Source organism: Lissotriton helveticus, chromosome 8 (assembly GCF_964261635.1).
Source record: "Lissotriton helveticus chromosome 8, aLisHel1.1, whole genome shotgun sequence".
Taxonomy (NCBI): Eukaryota; Metazoa; Chordata; class Amphibia; order Caudata; family Salamandridae; genus Lissotriton; species Lissotriton helveticus.
Window position 1 is genome coordinate 127,104,778 of NC_136069.1, and position 18,847 is coordinate 127,123,624.

Consider the following 18,847-nt stretch of genomic DNA (forward strand, 5'->3'; position numbering starts at 1 on the left):
TTTGAGGTGAAATCAAGTGAGAGGCCTAATTTCACTTGTGTGTGTTGTCGACGCACTTATTATAAGAATCAGACTAAGTTAGTGGATTTATATGCAAAAAGTGAAAGGGAAAATAATAGTGAATGGAAGGATTTTGCAACATACTTGATGGTAGAAAATTGTTTTGATTTGGGATTGGATCAACGTGTGTGTACTTATTGTTGTTGCAAATTAAATCAAAACCAGATGCCTGCTAGAGCAGTTCATAATAATCTGGAATTGGTTGAGATTCCTTCTGAATTGAAGGATTTAAATACTTATGAATCTATTTTGATTCAAAGTATCCATCCCTTTCAGGCTATTGTAAGAATGGAGCCAAAGACAGGGAAATTGCCTCCATCAGATTTACAGAGAGGATTAAAGGGAAGAGTTGTTTATTTGCCTCTAGATTTGAAGAAAAACATTAACACAATTGGAGTAGAAAAAGTGGAAGAGGAACCTCTGGTTATCTTAGTTAATGGGGTTCCGACAAAGAATAAGAAAATATGGCAAGATTTAGTAGATGTTAGGAAAGTTAAAAAGGCAACATTGTATTTGAAAAAAAATAATAAATACTATAAGAATGTATATGTTGCAGAAGAGGAAGTAAGTGAGGAAGAGGATAGCGATTTGTGTGCTGGTCAAATTGAGAAAGTAGAACCCTCTACTAGTGAAGAAATATATGAACATTATAGTGTTCATCCTTTGCATTCCAAGGAAGTCATGGGGAATGCTATTGAGTTGTTTCAAATGAAACAAGCCAAAGGGAGTCCCATTAGTGTTTGGGAGGAAAGTTTGGAAGCTCGGTGTTTCTCACAGCTTTTTCCAACAGGTCAGGGAGGAAGATATGATGAGCGACCTCATCAAATTCCTGCTTCTGAATACCGGACTTTGCGATTGTATGCAGGAGATGCTAGGTTTCGACAATGCATTCCTTATTTGTTTCATCTCCTGTTTGAAAGCGATCTGTCTGGACTGTCATATGCAGTGAACCACATCTTGAAAAGTGGTATACACATGCAAAACATCTCGGCAAGTGACTTTATGGATAAAGTCAATGTCCAAGACAGTATTTTGGATTCTCACCTGATTAATCTCATGGCGTGTCAGCGTGGTACTAATGAGTACTGGTACCGTCGTCATGGTGATTTAAAATGTATGCTGAGGAACTTAGGTACTCCCACATGGTTCCTCACTCTGAGCTGTGCCGAGTATGGCTGGGAAGACTTACTTGAATTTCTACGAGAGGCAAATGCTAACGTAGATAACATCGAATTCAAGACACCTGGAGAACTGTGCTCTTTGGATCCAGTCAATGTATGTAGGTACTTCAATCATAGATTTGAAGCTATGATGTCTTTCATCATGAATAAGAAGAATCCACCACTTGGAGAGGTGTTGGATTTCTTCTGGAGAAAGGAGTACCAAGCAAGAGGTGCTCCTCATATACATATGTTGCTGTGGATCAAGGATGCACCTAAATTTGGAACGGATCCAGAAGACTCAGTGATGAGTTTCATCCAACAGTATTCTACGTGTGCTGTTCCAAACGCAAAGGAGAAGAAAAGCCTAAGAGAAAAAGTTCTGCGTTTCCAAAGCCATCGATGTGGAAAGTACTGCCGTCGTAAATTCCGAAACAAGGACAAGTTCTACACTAAATGTCGTTTCGACTTTCCACGACCGGTGATTTCTAAAGGAAGAGTAAACAGTTTGATGTCTTCGCTGCGACACAATGTCATGAAGAAATCACCTAAAAACACTTACAATTTGAAGAGGAACCAAGAGTCCAAGTACATCAACGACTACAACCCGGTGATTTTGTCCATGTGGAATGCTAACATGGATATACAGTTTGTGGCTGATAACTGTATGGCTGTGGCTCGGTATGTGACGTCTTACATCACCAAAAAAGAGAAGACAGAATTGAAGGATATGTGGGAGGACATTTCCCATGAAAAGAGCCTCAGCAAGAAGTTGTACAGTTTCAGTCTGAAGATGTTGTCGCATCGAGAAATCGGAGCGTACGAATGTTCTGACCGGTTGTCTTCAGCAAGTCTCTATGCCAAGTCCAGGAGTATCGTTTGGGCGAGTCTTGGTCTTGCAGCAACGCGTAATCGAGTTCTCAAACCTGTGCGGGAAATTGAGTATTTGGCGGAAAAGGAGCCAAACAGTACCGACATTTTGAAGACAAACATGTTGGATACATATTATCCAAATCGAAGCAGTCACCTCGAGAATGTTTGTCTGTATGAGGTTCTGCAAAATTACATATTCAAGAGGAACATCAAAGAAGATACTGAGAAAGGAGTGTATGCTGTAATAGGAAGTGAGGGATGTCTGGTCAAGCAAAGAAAATGCCACTTGGTAAACCATCGAAAATTGAGTGGTGAATCTCCTGAAAAAAAGGAGTTTTTCTATTTAGCACTTTTGCAACTTTTCAAGCCTTGGCGTGCAGAAGAGGAACTTCTTGGAGATTTCCTCTGTTACGAAGACTCTTTCAATGCCGCCAAGGAGACCATAGAATGTCCTGCTTTTCCCAAATATGTAGAAATGTTGAATGCGGAAATTGAGCAGGAAGCAACGATTGCAGCCGAGATTGCCAGAGACAGTTCTCAGGACAGTCAGAGTTCTGCTTCATTGAGTCAGGATCCACTAGGAGGACCTGTTATCGAAAATGAAGCTGCCACTGCTATGAATGAAGTGGAAAGAGCCATGGCACATGCTCAAGAGGATGCGGTTAACTTAGAAGAGTTGGAAAGAAAACTCAACGTTGAGCAGAGGAAAATATATGACGAAGTTACCATGCAAATTGATCATGGATTAAGTCATGATAAGAAAGAGTGCTCATGTACGTCGTTGAAGCCTGTCCGACTGTACGTGAGTGGAGAAGCGGGAACTGGAAAAAGTTTCCTTATTAAAGCAATTTCATGCTATTTGCAGGAAAGGACAGAGTCATCGCTGTCTTGTGTTGTCACTGCTCCAACTGGACTGGCAGCACATAATATTAAAGGGATTACTTTACATCGTTTACTGATGCTGCCAGTGGAGCATGACAACAAATTACAATATCACAAGCTATCTGGAGATGCTTGTTTTGAAGTTTCAAGAATCTTGAGGAAAATGAAACTTCTTATCATTGACGAAGTAAGCATGGTTTCCAATGTCATGCTTGCCTTTGTGCATTTGAGGATGCAAGAAGTTCTCAAAACAGAGTATGATGTGTTATTTGGTGGCAAACACATCATTGTTTTCGGAGATCTTCTGCAGCTGACACCAGTGAAAGGGCAACCTGTGTTCAAAATGCTCACGCATGAAGATACCAGGAAGTGCCTAGGCAGCATTGGCAACGTCAATATATGGTTAAACTTCAATTATGCTGAACTGCATGAAAATATGCGTCAGGCGAAGGATGAAGTTTACAAGACTATTCTACAAGATGTTAGAATTGGAAAAGTGACCGAGCATGGGAAAGAAGCTTTACATGCACGATTACTGTCAAATTTATATCCAGAACAAGATGTTGTGCCTGAGAATATTTTTCAGAAAATTACTGAGAAGAAATCTGGAATATGTTTGATGCCAACTCTTGCAGAATGTGCCAAATTTAACAACAAAATGTTGCATTTAGAAAAGCAAGAGATTGTGAAACTGGAAGCTATTGATAGAGTAGAGCATATGGGATCAACAATTATTTTGTCTGAGAATCTGAAAACAAAATTGGATTCATTAGAGAAGAGTATATCTAAAACTGCAGGTTTTGAAAAGACTCTGAATGTGTGCTTGAACTGCCGTATAATTTTAAGAAGGAATTTACATGTTGAAAGAGGTCTGGTAAATGGATCAATGGGTAATGTTGTTGATTTTGTGAAATACAGAAATAGAGATGGAATTGAATTTTTAAAAATTAAATTTGATGGCATTGAGGAAGTACAGCTAATTGCTCGTTGTTCTGCTAGATTTTTGCTTGTAAAAGACTTATATGTTCGCCGTAAGCAGTTTCCTGTTTGCTTGGCATATGCGGTGACAATTCATAAATCGCAAGGTTTAAGTGTAGACAGTGCATTGGTGAATATTGGCAGTTCTGTGTTCAAGGAGGGTATGGCATATGTGGCATTGTCACGAGTTAGAACTTTATCGGGATTGTACTTGATTGAGTGTGATGTCACAAACATTTGTGCGGATCTAGATTGTGTTAAGGAATACAATAGGTTAAGAAGAGAGTATGCGCCACATTTGCCTCAGTATCCTTTGTTTGAGAAACGTGTGGTAGGCCGGAAACGAAGAAATGAGAACAATACTGGGGAGGTTGTAGCAAAAAGACAAAAAGTCAATGAACCTAAAATTACAAGCAGAAACAAAAAGGATTCTGTTGAAGATGTTGTTGGTTTTCAGTTTGAAAACAGTTCTGGTGTCAACTGCTATGCTAATGTAGTGGTTAATGTTTTGTTTTCTCTAAAAAATGTAAAAGAAGAGATTGTGGTCAATTCTGATCAAAGATTTTGCAGTTTGTTAAATTCTGTGTTAGAGAAATGTACCACTGATAGAAGAAACATAGAAAGTGTGTCTGAAATTCGAAATCTGTTAGACAGATGTTCAGGCCAAACACAATTCTCTCAAAATATTCAGCAAGATTGTCAGGAGTTTTTAATGTATATGCTTGATGTATTACATGCTGAAGGTGTAGATGTAGATCAGCTGTTTGGGCATTCTTATCAATGGCAGCATGACTGCGAGAACTGTATGGTATCAAGTACTACTAGTGTAGACTCAGAAAGATTTATATATTTAACTTTGCCAGACAGTAAATCAGTCTCCTTTAATAAGCTAGTAAAAGCAGCTGATCACAACATGGAGTGTAGCCAATGTAAATCTGAAATGATGTCCACATTATTTATACGAACATATGGCCAGTATGTCATTTTAATGTTCCAACGATGTAGGCCTGATGGAACAAAATTGACAACTTTAATTAAAAATTTTGTAGCTTCGCAGTTGTCAATATCAGGAAGGACTTTTGTAACTGCAGCAATTATATATCATGACGGCCCTTCAATAACATCAGGACATTACACAGCTTATTTAAAGTCTAGAAATGGCTGGTCATTCTGCAATGATTCTGTTTTAATTTTCAAAAAAAAATTGCCGTATGACCTTAAAAACTCTTACCTGGTGTTTTTAAAACCAAAATTTTAGGGAAATAATCTCGGGATGTGCTCTGTGGAATTTCAAGAAGTTCTAATGGCTCCTACACAATTTGGCCTTGAGGATAAGTGTAGTTCAGAGACATAACTTCTAACCATAGGACTGGACATTATGGAGAAATACGTGCACTTTGAATGAGTTCAGAAAAACTGTTTCTTTTTATAAGCTAATTGAAGCAGCCAATCAAAACATGGAGTAGAGGGAATGTAAGTCTGCAATGCTGTCTACTGTTTTACATTGCTTTGTGATTAAAAGTGATGTAGAGAATTAAATAATTGTAGTAGTCATAGAGGTAGTGTAAGTCTGCTTGTATCAGTGTCATAGGAAAAGTAGAACATGACTGAGCAAGAAGGAGAAGATATTACTATTCCAGGATTGTGAAAATGATCTTCAACATTTTAATTCTGAAAGTTGCGGAAATGCCAAATGACGGGATTGGCTTACAAGAAATCCAAGAGTTATAAATGGCTCTGACCAGATTTGGCCTTGTGGAAAATTGTGGTAGAGAGCAAGAAGTCATTTATTGCATGTAACGTGTTTTTAAAAACGATGGAGATTTTCTTTCAGAAAGTGGCGGGCTGAAAGTAATAACAGCACAAAAGAGTGTAAGCTGTTCATAGGACATCCTTGGACGTCATGGAAAGTAAGTTAACTTTAAGGAGTTCTGAATTTTGATTTCTGATGTTGTATGGGTTTTTTAAACACAATCATTTTGATTGTGTTTTTTTTTCCCCGCTGTTACATGATGAATACCTTCAAGTCACTGTTTTTAGTGAATTTTGATACATTCTGAGAACAGCAAAAATAAACCATTTAACATGTATAATTAATTCTGTACTGTTTGCATTTATGATGTATATGTAGAACTGTGTAGGAGGCATGGAGAAGGTGAGGCTTCTGTAAGTGTCAAAGTTGTTGCATGCAGTGCTGCACTTCTGCGTATTCTTTCATATGCTAGACTACATCTGCACAATGAGATACCTAAGCAAAGGAAACACAAGTGATGTGATTGTGAAATGAGCAAAATAAATTGCATGTATTTCAATTACATCACCTGTGTTTCCTATCATTGCGAATCACATTGTGCAGATCAAGTTTAGGTCTGTCCAGGGAAACATAGGAGGTTTGGACTTTGTTGAAGAGTGCAGTGGACATGACTCACTTCATTGGTAGACCTTCACATGTATTATGTCCTCTATTCTCTTCAACAACGCGAAATTTCATCTGCAACCCTGAGTAGGCCTCACCTGAAACAAACCTCTGGATAGTAGACATCTTATTGGCATCCTGAAGCAATTATTTAAAATTTTAGTGTGTTGCGACACTTTTCTGAAACAACAGCAATGCAAAAGATGCACCATGTTTTAAGATAGGCCTCACTTCATCTGCATCAAGATACTGTTAGTTTAAAATGTATATCTTTAGGACTGTGTAGGGGGCCTGGAGAAGCAGAAGCTTCTGTAAGTGTCAAAGTTTTTGAAAAACTGTTTGTCCTTCAATCTTTTCCCTTGTCTTTTCAAATTTTTAAATACATGTTTTAATATTTTTCAAATGTTTGTTCTCTCTTTCACAGATTGAAAGTATAAAAACAAAAAGTGAGTAATTTAACGACAATTATAAGGTAAATATTTTGTACTGTTTTCGTTACATTTATATCACATTTAACTACTATTAGTTCCACTGCTTCATTTCTTTAACCCTCAGTTTCCTGCCTTTGCTACTTCCCTCATTCCTTTCTCTATTACCTACTTACTCAACTCCTTCCACTCTTTTTCTCAGTCCCTCTCTTCTCATAGTTCCTCACTCTTGTTCACTCACTGCGTCTCTATTACTCTTACTGTCTTTGACTGATCAGTCTATCACTACTTGTTCATAATGCTTTCTCTGTGTAGTTGAAGCACACTAAGGGGAATATTATGAACACAGTCAATAAAATTATTGCTATTTTTATTGGCAGAAAACTGGTGCAAAAGTGGTTTTAGTGGCAGTTTTCTGCCACAAAAGCAGCTTTAGCGACACATTTCTGCCAATAAAAGCTGCAAAACTTTTATTGCCTATGTTGATGATATGGCTCTATGTTAATTACATTTCTTTGCTGTTTCAATTAATCTTTTTCTGTTATTTTTTGTTTTCTGTTTTCTATTTTTTCTCTCTGTTATTCCTCATGTTTTAATCTTATTTTGAACATTCACTCACATTCTCCAAGAAACTCTTCTTTGTTAATGTTATACTCTCTTTTTTTTTCTTTCACTTCCTTATCTATTTTGTTTTTCACAATTATACCCTCTTCTGTCTTTTCTTCGGTAAATAGATCTATTAAACAGTATCTCTTCTTTACTCCCTATAGCTGTCTTTCTTTTAACATCACTCTCTGTTTCCTTTCCTTATACTTACACTTTTTTTTTTTTTTTTTTTTTTTTGGTTAGCTCCCGGTCCGCGTACCGGGAAGCTAACCCGGAAGCGAACCAAAAGAAATAGAGCTTGCCAGAGTGCTAAACATTCTAGCAATTTTTTTGGAAAGGGAAGGTAGTTCTGAAAATAACTTTTTTTTAAATATTTTTGTTGTTTTATATATATTTTTTTTTTTTGAACATTTTTTGTTTTTTTTTGTATTTTTTGAACGATTTTATATTTTTTTTGGTTTTTTTGGGGGGGGGGGAAACAACAAAAAACAGGCGTTGAAAATGGCTCAACAGGAGCAAAAAAAAATTACTGGGGGCGGTTAGGGCAATCATGGTGTTCATATGCCAGGTTGAGTGCATTGATGCTCATGTTGCCACAAGCTAATAATGCACGACAGTGCATACATAAGTGAATCATGTGCCCAAAATTTTCTTGAATATTTGGCACAGTTTCCCGTGCCTCTTCTGGTGTTAGAGAAACCGGTATTGTTGGTCTGGCCACAGGAGTTGGTCTTGGATATCCCTTAATTCTGCCCGGCTGTAATTTAGGGGATGTTTCCTCGTCATGTGCCTGTGCATTGTGTGATTTCCAAAGCTATATTTTTTGTCCGTCCCTCTGGACAATTGTTCCTTGCATATCAGGCAGGTGACATACCTTGCGTTGACCTTTTTTTGGCCACGAGGCATTGAAAAAAACTGCCAGATGAAACTGGCTTTCTTTCTGGAAACCCGGGGCAACTCTTCTAAAAATTGTGGTTCTTCTCCCTCCTCATCCATTTCTTCCTCTTCCTCCTCAGTGTTGGTAAGGACCTGGGGAGGTGGTCCTCTCTTCCCATGAGGAGGTGGTGGTGGTGGTGGGGGTGCACCAGCTGAAGCAACCAATGAAGCCATTTTCACACAAGCAAAATAGGTCTTCCAACAAGCAAAATAGGTCTTCCTCTCACAATGATGAAAGTCAGAGTGAGGAAAGAAGGAGGGGTTTTCATCATTCGGGAAAAACAATACTTCTCAACCAATGAAACATGTTATTTTTAAGTCACCTGACCTAGCCTTCCATCATTATGAAACCAAAAGTGAAATGAACCAATGAAAAGTTTTATTAACAAGTCACATGACCTCTCACGCTTATGTTACGCGCTGCGGAACGCTCCCCGGTTAGCTTCCGGGTCGCTAAGCTTCGCGCCCCGGTCCGCGCCCCGGGACACTTCCGGGTGCGCTAACGCGATACATCACAAGACGCATTTCGCGCCGCGGATCGCTTCCGGGGAGCTGCGTTTCGCGCCTCGGTCCGCGCCCCGGGGCACTTCCGGGTGCGCTAACGCAGTACGTCATAAGACGCATTACGCGGCAACGCGATACCGTCACTATGTTGATTTCTTACCGGTTCGCGGACCGGGTCGCGGAATTAAATTGAGCTAACGGCAAGCTTCCCGGTTCGCGGACCGGGAGCGAAACAAAAAAAATATTTAAAAAAAATTATTAATAAACATATAAAATATATTTTTGGATTTAAAGAAGAATACACTTTACAGCTATAGATATTAGCTTTTAAAAAACCAATGAAATTCACTGAAAAAACCATAGGTTATAGACCATATATAGTTAGGAATTAGCATTTACAAAACCTTGAAAATTCACTGAAAAAACCATAGGTTATAGACCATATATAGTTAGGAATTAGCATTTACAAAACCTTGAAAATTCACTGAAAAAACCATAGGTTAGAGACCATATATAGTTAGCTGGACATTTTATTGACATAAAACCAATGAAATTCCATATATAGTTAGTTGCACTAACTATATATCGCGCACCCGCAATCCACTGCTGATGATGTCACATATTACATCATTCATGACATGGTCAGTGACATCACTGATGACATCACTGATGACATCTCAAATGACATCACTGATGACATCACTGATAACAACATCCAGTGATTTTTTGTTTCTGTAAAGTTTAAATATGTCTTACATATTGAAGAATGAGTGGATGTGTAAGTGTCTGGACGAAGGATTTAGTAGGTGCATGACTGACTGTATGAGTGAGTGATTAAATGTGTCTCACTGAGTGCATGGGTTAGTGACTAAACTGTCTTAATTTGTGCATCATTATGTCTGTTGTTCTGTAAACTGCTGCATGTGTTGATCAGTAGCTATATGACTAACTATATGGGTTATTGATTGCCCAAGTATTTGTATGGGAGACTGAGTGTGTGTGTGGCTAGCTGGGAGGTGTGTGACTCTGTGCAGATCAATGTGTACTTGTATCAATGATTGTATAAGAAGGTAAGTATGTGTTAGTATATGTTTGAAAATGTAAGGTGCTCTATGTTTAACTGTATAGACAAGAAAATGGAAGTGTCATTGATTCTTTACAGGACTGACTAGGTGTGTGAGTAACTCTATTGGTTGAGTGGCAGACTGTGAGTGTCTGTATAGGTGTATGAGTGCATATGATAGTGTTGTAAAGATGAGTGATTGTATGTATGAATGATTGTATGGGTGAATGAGTGAAGGTGTGTGTAGACGTAGCAATCAGTGAGTGCGTATGTAGTAACTAGTATTGGTGTGTCAATGGTTTCAAAAATTATACTCTGTATTTAACACTGGGTGAAACAGAGGTTATATTAAAATGTGAGGAGATGCATTGTATTGTCACATGAATGATATCATCAGTGATGTGGTCATTGATGTCAAATGAGATGTCATCAGTGATGTCATCAGTGATGTCATTTGAGATGTCATCAGTGATGTCATCAGTGATGTCACTGACCATGTCATGAATGATGTAATATGTGACATCATCAGCAGTGGATTGCGGGTGCGCGATATATAGTTAGTGCAACTAACTATATATGGAATTTCATTGGTTTTATGTCAATAAAATGTCCAGCTAACTATATATGGTCTCTAACCTATGGTTTTTTCAGTGAATTTTCAAGGTTTTGTAAATGCTAATTCCTAACTATATATGGTCTATAACCTATGGTTTTTTCAGTGAATTTTCAAGGTTTTGTAAATGCTAATTCCTAACTATATATGGTCTATAACCTATGGTTTTTTCAGTGAATATACATATATATATATATATATATATATATATACACACACATACATATATATATATATATATATATATATATATATATATATATATATATATATATATATATATATATATATATATATATATATATATATATATATATATATATATATATATATATATATATATATATATTACCTACTGGCGGTCGCCAGTAGGTATATATAGTTAGGATTTTTTCTCTATGGGATTTTTTAAAATTCTATGTCTAATAACTTTGGCGTTTGTGGACGGAATTGGCTGAAATTTTCAGGAAAATTGCACATTTTGTTTCTGAGCAGCCCTTGAAAATTTGGGGGGGGTTCGTCAAGGGGGGGCCGAGAAAAAAGGGGGGTCCCAAAACGTGTTTTTAACATTGAGTTTTCCATAGGGCGGTTGGCCTCACTTTTAGCCCGAACGGCTGAATGGATTTGCACGAAACTTGGCAAAATTGTAGGGACTGGTAGCCCGATGTGCCTTTTGTAGGTCTCAATATATGTGCTACAGTGGATTTTGAGAAATTAACGTTTAAAAAAAGATATATATCTGTAACAGCGGACCGGGCAGCGCTCCAGTTCGCGTACTTTGCGCGCAACGGAGCTTTGTGAAGCGAAGCTGATTGGTTCTCCGGCGTCTGTCAACATTCCAAACAGTCCGTAGCGGCCGCCATCTTGTCTCTCGGTAGGATCGAGAGACAAGAGGAGTCCAAAGCGAAGGGGCAAATGACCATAAGGGGGCATAGTAGATCCTCGCTGACCCCCTAGGTTTGATGTGGAGGTTTTAAAAGGGCCCCGCGGGGCAAAAAAAAAAAATAATAATAATAATAGAACGGCTGAATGGATTTGCACGAAACTTGGCAAAATATTAGGGACTGGTAGCCCGATGTGCCTTTGCTAGGTCTCAATATATGTGCTCCAGTGGATTTTGAGAAATTAACGTTCAAAAAAAGATATATATCTGTAACAGCGCTCCGCTTCGCGTACTTTTCGCGTTACGGAGCTTTGCGAAGCTGATTGGTTCTCCGGCGTCTGTCAACATTCCAAACAGTCCGTAGCGGCCGCCATCTTGTCTCTCGGTAGGATTGAGAGACAAGAGGAGGCCAAAGCGAAGGGGGAAATGACCATAAGGGGGCATAGTAGATCCTTCCTGACCTCTTAGGTTTGATGTACCATTTTGCCAAGTTTGGTGTAATTCCGTTCAGCCATTCAGGCTGTAGACGTATGTAAATGTCCTATGGAAAATTGCATGGGGAAAACACATTTGAAAGTGTTGAAATTTAGAACCAATTAAAATGTTACTTTGGTTTTGTATTTGTGTGTGATGAAAGTTAATTGGTTATGTATATATGTCAAATGAGAGGAAACCACAGCCATTTTGTGATACTACTGTCTGAGGTACATTTGTGAGGAATTTTTGGTGGTGAATTTCTGGTGTTTGATTTACACAGTACTAACACTTCTCCTACTTTTAAAAAGGTGAGTTGTTAATTTGTAAGGGGAACTATGTTGTACACTTGAAGATAATTTGAAAAATGTTTTCTGTTATTTATTTGCAGTCCTTCTGTTATACTAAATACTTGATAAAGTTAGTTTTATATTATGTATTACTAAAAACGATAAATGAAAGTGATTATTTTTTTCTGCAATTTACAGCAAGCAATTTCAAAATAAAATGGCTCACAATGAAGAGACCGTGGCAATTTCTTTTGAATTGTCCACTACATTGATTGAAATTGAGAGCACCAATAATGAAATATTGTCACAAGGAGGAGATGACTTGTATGATTCCATTAGATTGATTGAAATGGACAGCACCAATAATGAAATATTGTCACAAGGAGATGACTTGAATGATTCCACTACATTGATTGAAATTGAGAGCACCAATAATGAAATATTGTCACAAGGAGGAGATGACTTGTATGATTCCATTAGATTGATTGAAATGGACAGCACCAATAATGAAATATTGTCACAAGGAGGAGATGACTTGAATGATTCCACTACATTGATTGAAATTGAGAGCACCAATAATGAAATATTGTCACGAGGAGATGACTTGAATGATTCCACTACATTGATTGAAATTGACAGCACCAATAATGAAATATTGTCACAAGGAGGAGATGACTTGAATGATTTTTTTGATCAATCTCTTGATGGCGAATTTATCGAATGTTTGGAGACCATAGAGTTACAAGAATCATCATTGCAGACTTTTCATGAGGACATTGCTGATGAGGACATGTTACTAGTTCTTTCAAATTTAGAAAATTCTGAAGAATAAATTTATATTTAGAAATCAAAAATTGTTTGAGACATTATTCATTTTTATTTTTAATTTATGAGGTTGTAGCGAAGTGATTGTAGTATAAAATGAGACTTATAGTATAGAGTGCAACATTTTTATGTTACATGGTAAGTTTACTCATATTTACTTCCCTTCTGCCACTATATTATCTCCAATGTGTATTTGACATCTCTTCTTCATCTCCGGCCTCCTTTCTCTCACTGTGTGTCTCCGATGCATCTTATCGCTGCTATTTTGTGTAATTACAGAAGAGAGTAAAATAAAATAGTTCGGAACGTGAAAAGGGGGCAAAGTAGAGTACTCCTCACCCCCTAGGCCTTTTTAGGCGGTCCCAAAAGGATCAGTTTCTGCTTTCCTGAGAGATTATGGTATGAGTTCCATATACCACAATAACTTGCATTACAACATGCAAGATATCTATCTCCTATTACCAACTTTTGGAGATATTCGCGCTAAGCGCGAATATCTCCAAAAAGTAACACCTGCCCTGAGCAGTTCTTAGCCATGTTATCCAATGGGAGGTGGATAACATGGCTAAGAGCATTAGCTCGGTAATGCATGAATATCGCTGAGTTTTTAGCGATATTCATGTATTGCGGCCGTTTATTATCGCATTTGCGATAAACCTTGATAATAGCAAGGTTTATCTTCGATAATTTCTGACGATGCTTAGCGGTAAAAATTCGTTGGTAAGCATCGTTAGCGATAAATATCGCTTAACTTTGGTAATATGCCCCAACGTCTGTTAACGTTCGATTCGAAGGAAATGAGGAAGTGTTGAAAAACATTGTCTGCGCCATCTTGCCTTTTTTGAAATGCCACACTTTTGTCGTGCACGGCAGCCATTTTAGATGCTTTGACCAGACCCACTCTCTGCACGCTGTCGATTCGTAGCATGGCTCCTCACCCTAGCAAGCATCTTCCCCAGGCACTGGTCACCCCCGCTCTCTGTCTTATGCATGGGCAATAAACCTCCCCCCATCTGCGCTGCTCTTCCCTGAGAATCACACTCTGTGCCCGCCCGACACCTCCCTTTCGCCCTATTCACTACCGCACCCTCTGAGACTCCTCTTCCTCTGTGTCCGATTGTCCAGGCTATCACCTAGCCCTGCAGATGTAGTTTATGGCCCCAGCTGTAAAGAATCACCCCTCTTCAAAGGAGTTATAGTAGATCAAGGCCCACACCCGATGAGATCCGTCACACCACACGTGTTCCTACTATCTGAAAACCATCCTGTATTGTGATTGGGGAGGGGACCGAGCCTGAAGCGGAAGATTCCAGGAATGACTCTTTGTACATCAAAGTTTTTACAATTATGTGTCACATTAAAAATATATAGCACTCCAACAAAGTAGTAGGAATATAAAACTTTAATAACATATAAATATATACAACAAAACAAAAACAGTAAAAACATTTAAACAACGAAGAGACCGTGGCAATTTCTTTTGAATTATCCAATAGATTTATTGAAATTGACAGCACCAATAATGAAGTATTCTTGTCAGTAGCGGTCTGTTGTGTGAATAGTTCCAAGGCAGCAGAACACGCTGAAATCTAGATGGCACGAAAGTGATGTCTAGTAAGTTGCCGCCCAGCAAATAACGGCGTGGGGCGCCGCGGGGGTGAGTGAGTCCAGTAGGCACCACAGCTATTCTTACCGGCATTGCAGAATTACTGCTGGGGACAATGCCTGTGCTGTAGCAGGGTCACAGCAGAAACAAAAAGGATTCTGTTGAAGATGTTGTTGGTTTTAAATTTGAAAACAGTTCTGGTGTCAACTGCTATGCTAATGTAGTGGTTAATGTTTTGTTTTCTCTAGAAAATGTAAAAGAGGGGGAGGCAGTCCAAAGTTCCGTTAAAAGGGCAAAGGAAAGGATCGGTGGTTTTGAACTATCAGTCAAAAAGGGGAGGGGGTGCAACAATTTTTCCTACCGGGTCACACTGTGCTTTCACCGGAACTGAGGTCTGCAGGATTCTAGTAATTCAAAGTGAGGCTGGCGCCAGCATGGGAGAGCCGACGTCCCGCGGATACAGTTTCGTCACTCCACGGGCGATCATGGCAGTCATTCCCCATCGGGGGTCGGAGACTCCCGCGGCTCCTCTAGAATCTTCAAGGTCGTGGAGGACTACGGTGGTGGAGTCAACCAGTGACCGGGCCATTTCTTTATGCTGGGCCCGCTCTTGCCAGGTCGACCGCCATTTTGAGAGTTCGGTAGCTACTGGCGTTCGCGGGGTCAAATGAGCGGACGGGCTCCACCCTGCCGGGCGAGACGTTGCAGCATGGCCACAGTGGAAGAACCCTTTTCCGGGCGCCTGGAGCGCTGAGGGTGCAGCTGGGAAGCCTCCACCTGGGGAGGCGGGAGAGGCCTGTTCGCACCGTCTCTCCCTCCCAGTGCACCCCACGGCGTCTCGCTTGAGATTTGTTATGGCCGGACCAGGCGATGAGGACGAGGAGGGGGGGGGGTCGGAGGCATGTGCAAGACATCCCCCCCAGTGTTGTCGCAGCCATTATTCATGACAGAAGAAGTGTCCCGTCCGTCTTCGGGCCGGGCTTCCGGTAGATGTCGGCCGGACGCCCCTGGCTCTGGCCCCATGAACGGGTTTCTTGGTTTATCGGCTGCAGCCGGATCCCGTCGGCCTCGGCCCCCCGACCGTTGGTGGCCGGACCGGAAGAGCATGTGGCGGGACTACCTGCAACTGTCAAGGGCCACCGCGGCCGGACTGGGAGAGAGAGGGGAGGGTCGAGGAGACATTCCCCCCCCTGCAACTGTTCAGCGTTGTAAAGGCAATCCCCTGGCCGGGTCCCGCTGGCCTCGGCCTCTCCTCCGGCTACACCCTACGTTAGGATCTCCTGGCCGAGGCGTGGCAGCAGGACCTGCCTTATATGGGCTGCTCCCGGCTGGGCGTAGCCGCAACCCTGCCCCACCTTGGAAGTTTCCAGAGTGGGGGCGGATGTTCTACTGACTTGCATTTTCCCTAGTCTATCGATTTTTTTGGCGTGGCAGGCGGTGGGACAGCGAGGGGTGATTTGGTTTCTCTTACTGTTTTTCTGGTCTCTCACCACTGGCATATTTTAACGTTTTCTTGTTTCTAGGACATTAATAGGTTTTATCATTACGTTATGTTATCGTTTCTTTGTTTGTTGTTTAATAAAAGTTCATGTTCATCAGTGGCCTACTGATTTTCGTTTTCCTATTCTTTTCTTTCCAGGTTGTTTCATGCTAAAGTTTCTGTTAACAGGATACAGTGATCACTTCGTTATTATTGCATATGTCCTTTTCACTAGGGGTGCTCTCTGGTCGGGCCAGATGACGTATCTCTAGTAAATGGTGCGGGTGAAACAGGTGCATCAATCAGTGGGGAGTAGATAGGCATGACAGATTACAACGGGGGAGAATGGTCCGCATTACGTACCCTTTCACTATTTGCAAAGATTTTCCTACGTATATTTGCAAACAGGGAATACCTCCAAAAAGAACCAATTCCCAAACAGTCAATGTTTGGGGAAACAATCAATCAATGAGGAACGAAATAGGCACGACGTGTTAAAGGTTTGTGTTACCTACCCTTCACTATCTGCAAAGGGAGAGAGAATATTCCTATTCTTCCTCGTTTGCAGGCAGAGAAGATTCTTAAGAGAATCAACTTCGAACAATTCAATGCTCGATTCAAACAATCAACAAGGGGTACTGTGAACACAAATGAACGCCGCTTATGTACATACACATTGGTATTATCAACAGGTTGTTCCTAATGTTTCTATTTTAGGGAGGTCAAAAAGAGATCCCATTAGTGGCCTACTGATTTTGCTCGATTCCTTTTGTTTTTTTACACGATTTTTCGCTATCTGCAAAGACTAAACAGAGTATTGCGACTCTGTGCTTGTTTGTAAATAGAGAATGAACCAAAGAGAACAATCAATCAAATGGAGAGAGAAGCAGGCACGAAGGATTACAACGGGGGCAAAGGCCTGCGTTAACTACCCTTCACTATCTGCAAAGAGAGAGTACTCCTAATAGAAATGAGGGGTGGGGGGCAGCATTCAAAGCAGATCAGTGTGCATAAACACGAAAATGTTTTTACTTACCACGTACTTGACATTCGACAGCTTATGATATTTGCTATTAAAAAACCATTGAAATTCACTGAAAAAACCATAGGTTATAGACCATATATAGTTAGGAATTAGCATTTACAAAACCTTGAAAATTCACTGAAAAAACCATAGGTTATAGACCATATATAGTTAGGAATTAGCATTTAAAAAACCTTATTTTACTCACACAAAACCATTGAAATTCCATATATAGTTAGTTGCACTAACTATATATCGCGCACCCGCAATCCACTGCTGATCATGTCACATATTACATCATTCATGACATGGTCAGTGACATCACTGATGACATCACTGATGACGTCTCATTTGACATCATTGTTGTGCTAATACGATAAACCTCTTCAGACTCTAATATAACCTTAGATATACTCAGTGTATACAGACACTCACACACTGCCACTCATCCATGGAGTTACTCACACACCCAGTCAGTCATGCAAAGAAACAATCTCACCTCCATTTCTTCAACTATACAGTTATACACACCTTACTTATTGAAACATATACTAACACATATTTACTCTCTTATACAATCCCTGATACAAGTTCACAATGATCGATACAACCACTCACTCATTCAGTGGCTCTCATGCACAGTTATTTATATATGCCAACTCTCACATGTACTGTGTTTTCCATATGTACTTACTATGACATGTAGCATTGAGATATCCATTCACTCATCAATACACTCATGCACACAGTCAACTGCCCATGTAGCTGTTTCCACATGCACTCTTGAACTCATACACCTAGTGAATAAACTGCTCACACATCTATGCACAGAGTCACACACCTTCCAGCCACCCCCACACAAACTCAATCTCCCATAGAAATACTTGGGCAACCAATTAATAACACATATAGCCTCTCGTATAGCTAATGATCAACACATGCAGCAGTTCACATCACAACAGACATAATGATGCACAAATTAAGACAGTTTAGTCACTAACCCATGCATTCAGTGAGACACATTTAATCACTCACTCATACAGTCAGTCACGCACCTACTAAATCCTTCATCCAGACACTTATACATCCACTCATTCTTCAATATCTAAGACATGTTTTAACTTTACAGAAACATACAGTCACTGGATGTTGTCATCAGTGATGTCATTTGAGATGTCATCAGTGATGTCATCAGTGATGTCACTGACCATGTCATGAATGATGTAATATGTGACATGATCAGCAGTGGATTGCGGGTGCGCGATATATAGTTAGTGCAACTAACTATATATGGAATTTCAATGGTTTTGTGTGAGTAAAATAAGGTTTTTTAAATGCTAATTCCTAACTATATATGGTCTATAACCTATGGTTTTTTCAGTGAATTTTCAAGGTTTTGTAAATGCTAATTCCTAACTATATATGGTCTATAACCTATGGTTTTTTCAGTGAATATAAATATATATAAAAGAACACACGCGCTCTTCCAGCAACATCGGACAGGCCACACCAACTCCTTCTGATAGAATCTTTATTTAGATAAAAGCCAAATAGGCATTACGCGTTTCGAGTCCAACTGACTCCTAATCATATGCAAATGCTGCTGTCACGGTGGGTTCATTAGCTTTCAAATAACGTGACTAATGGACATTGAAAAAGGACATTTCTTCAAGTTTTAAAGGAACAGTCTATTTTCATTTTGCAGGTATTATTCTTGAATTTAACTCAATCTTGAATGTAACAGGG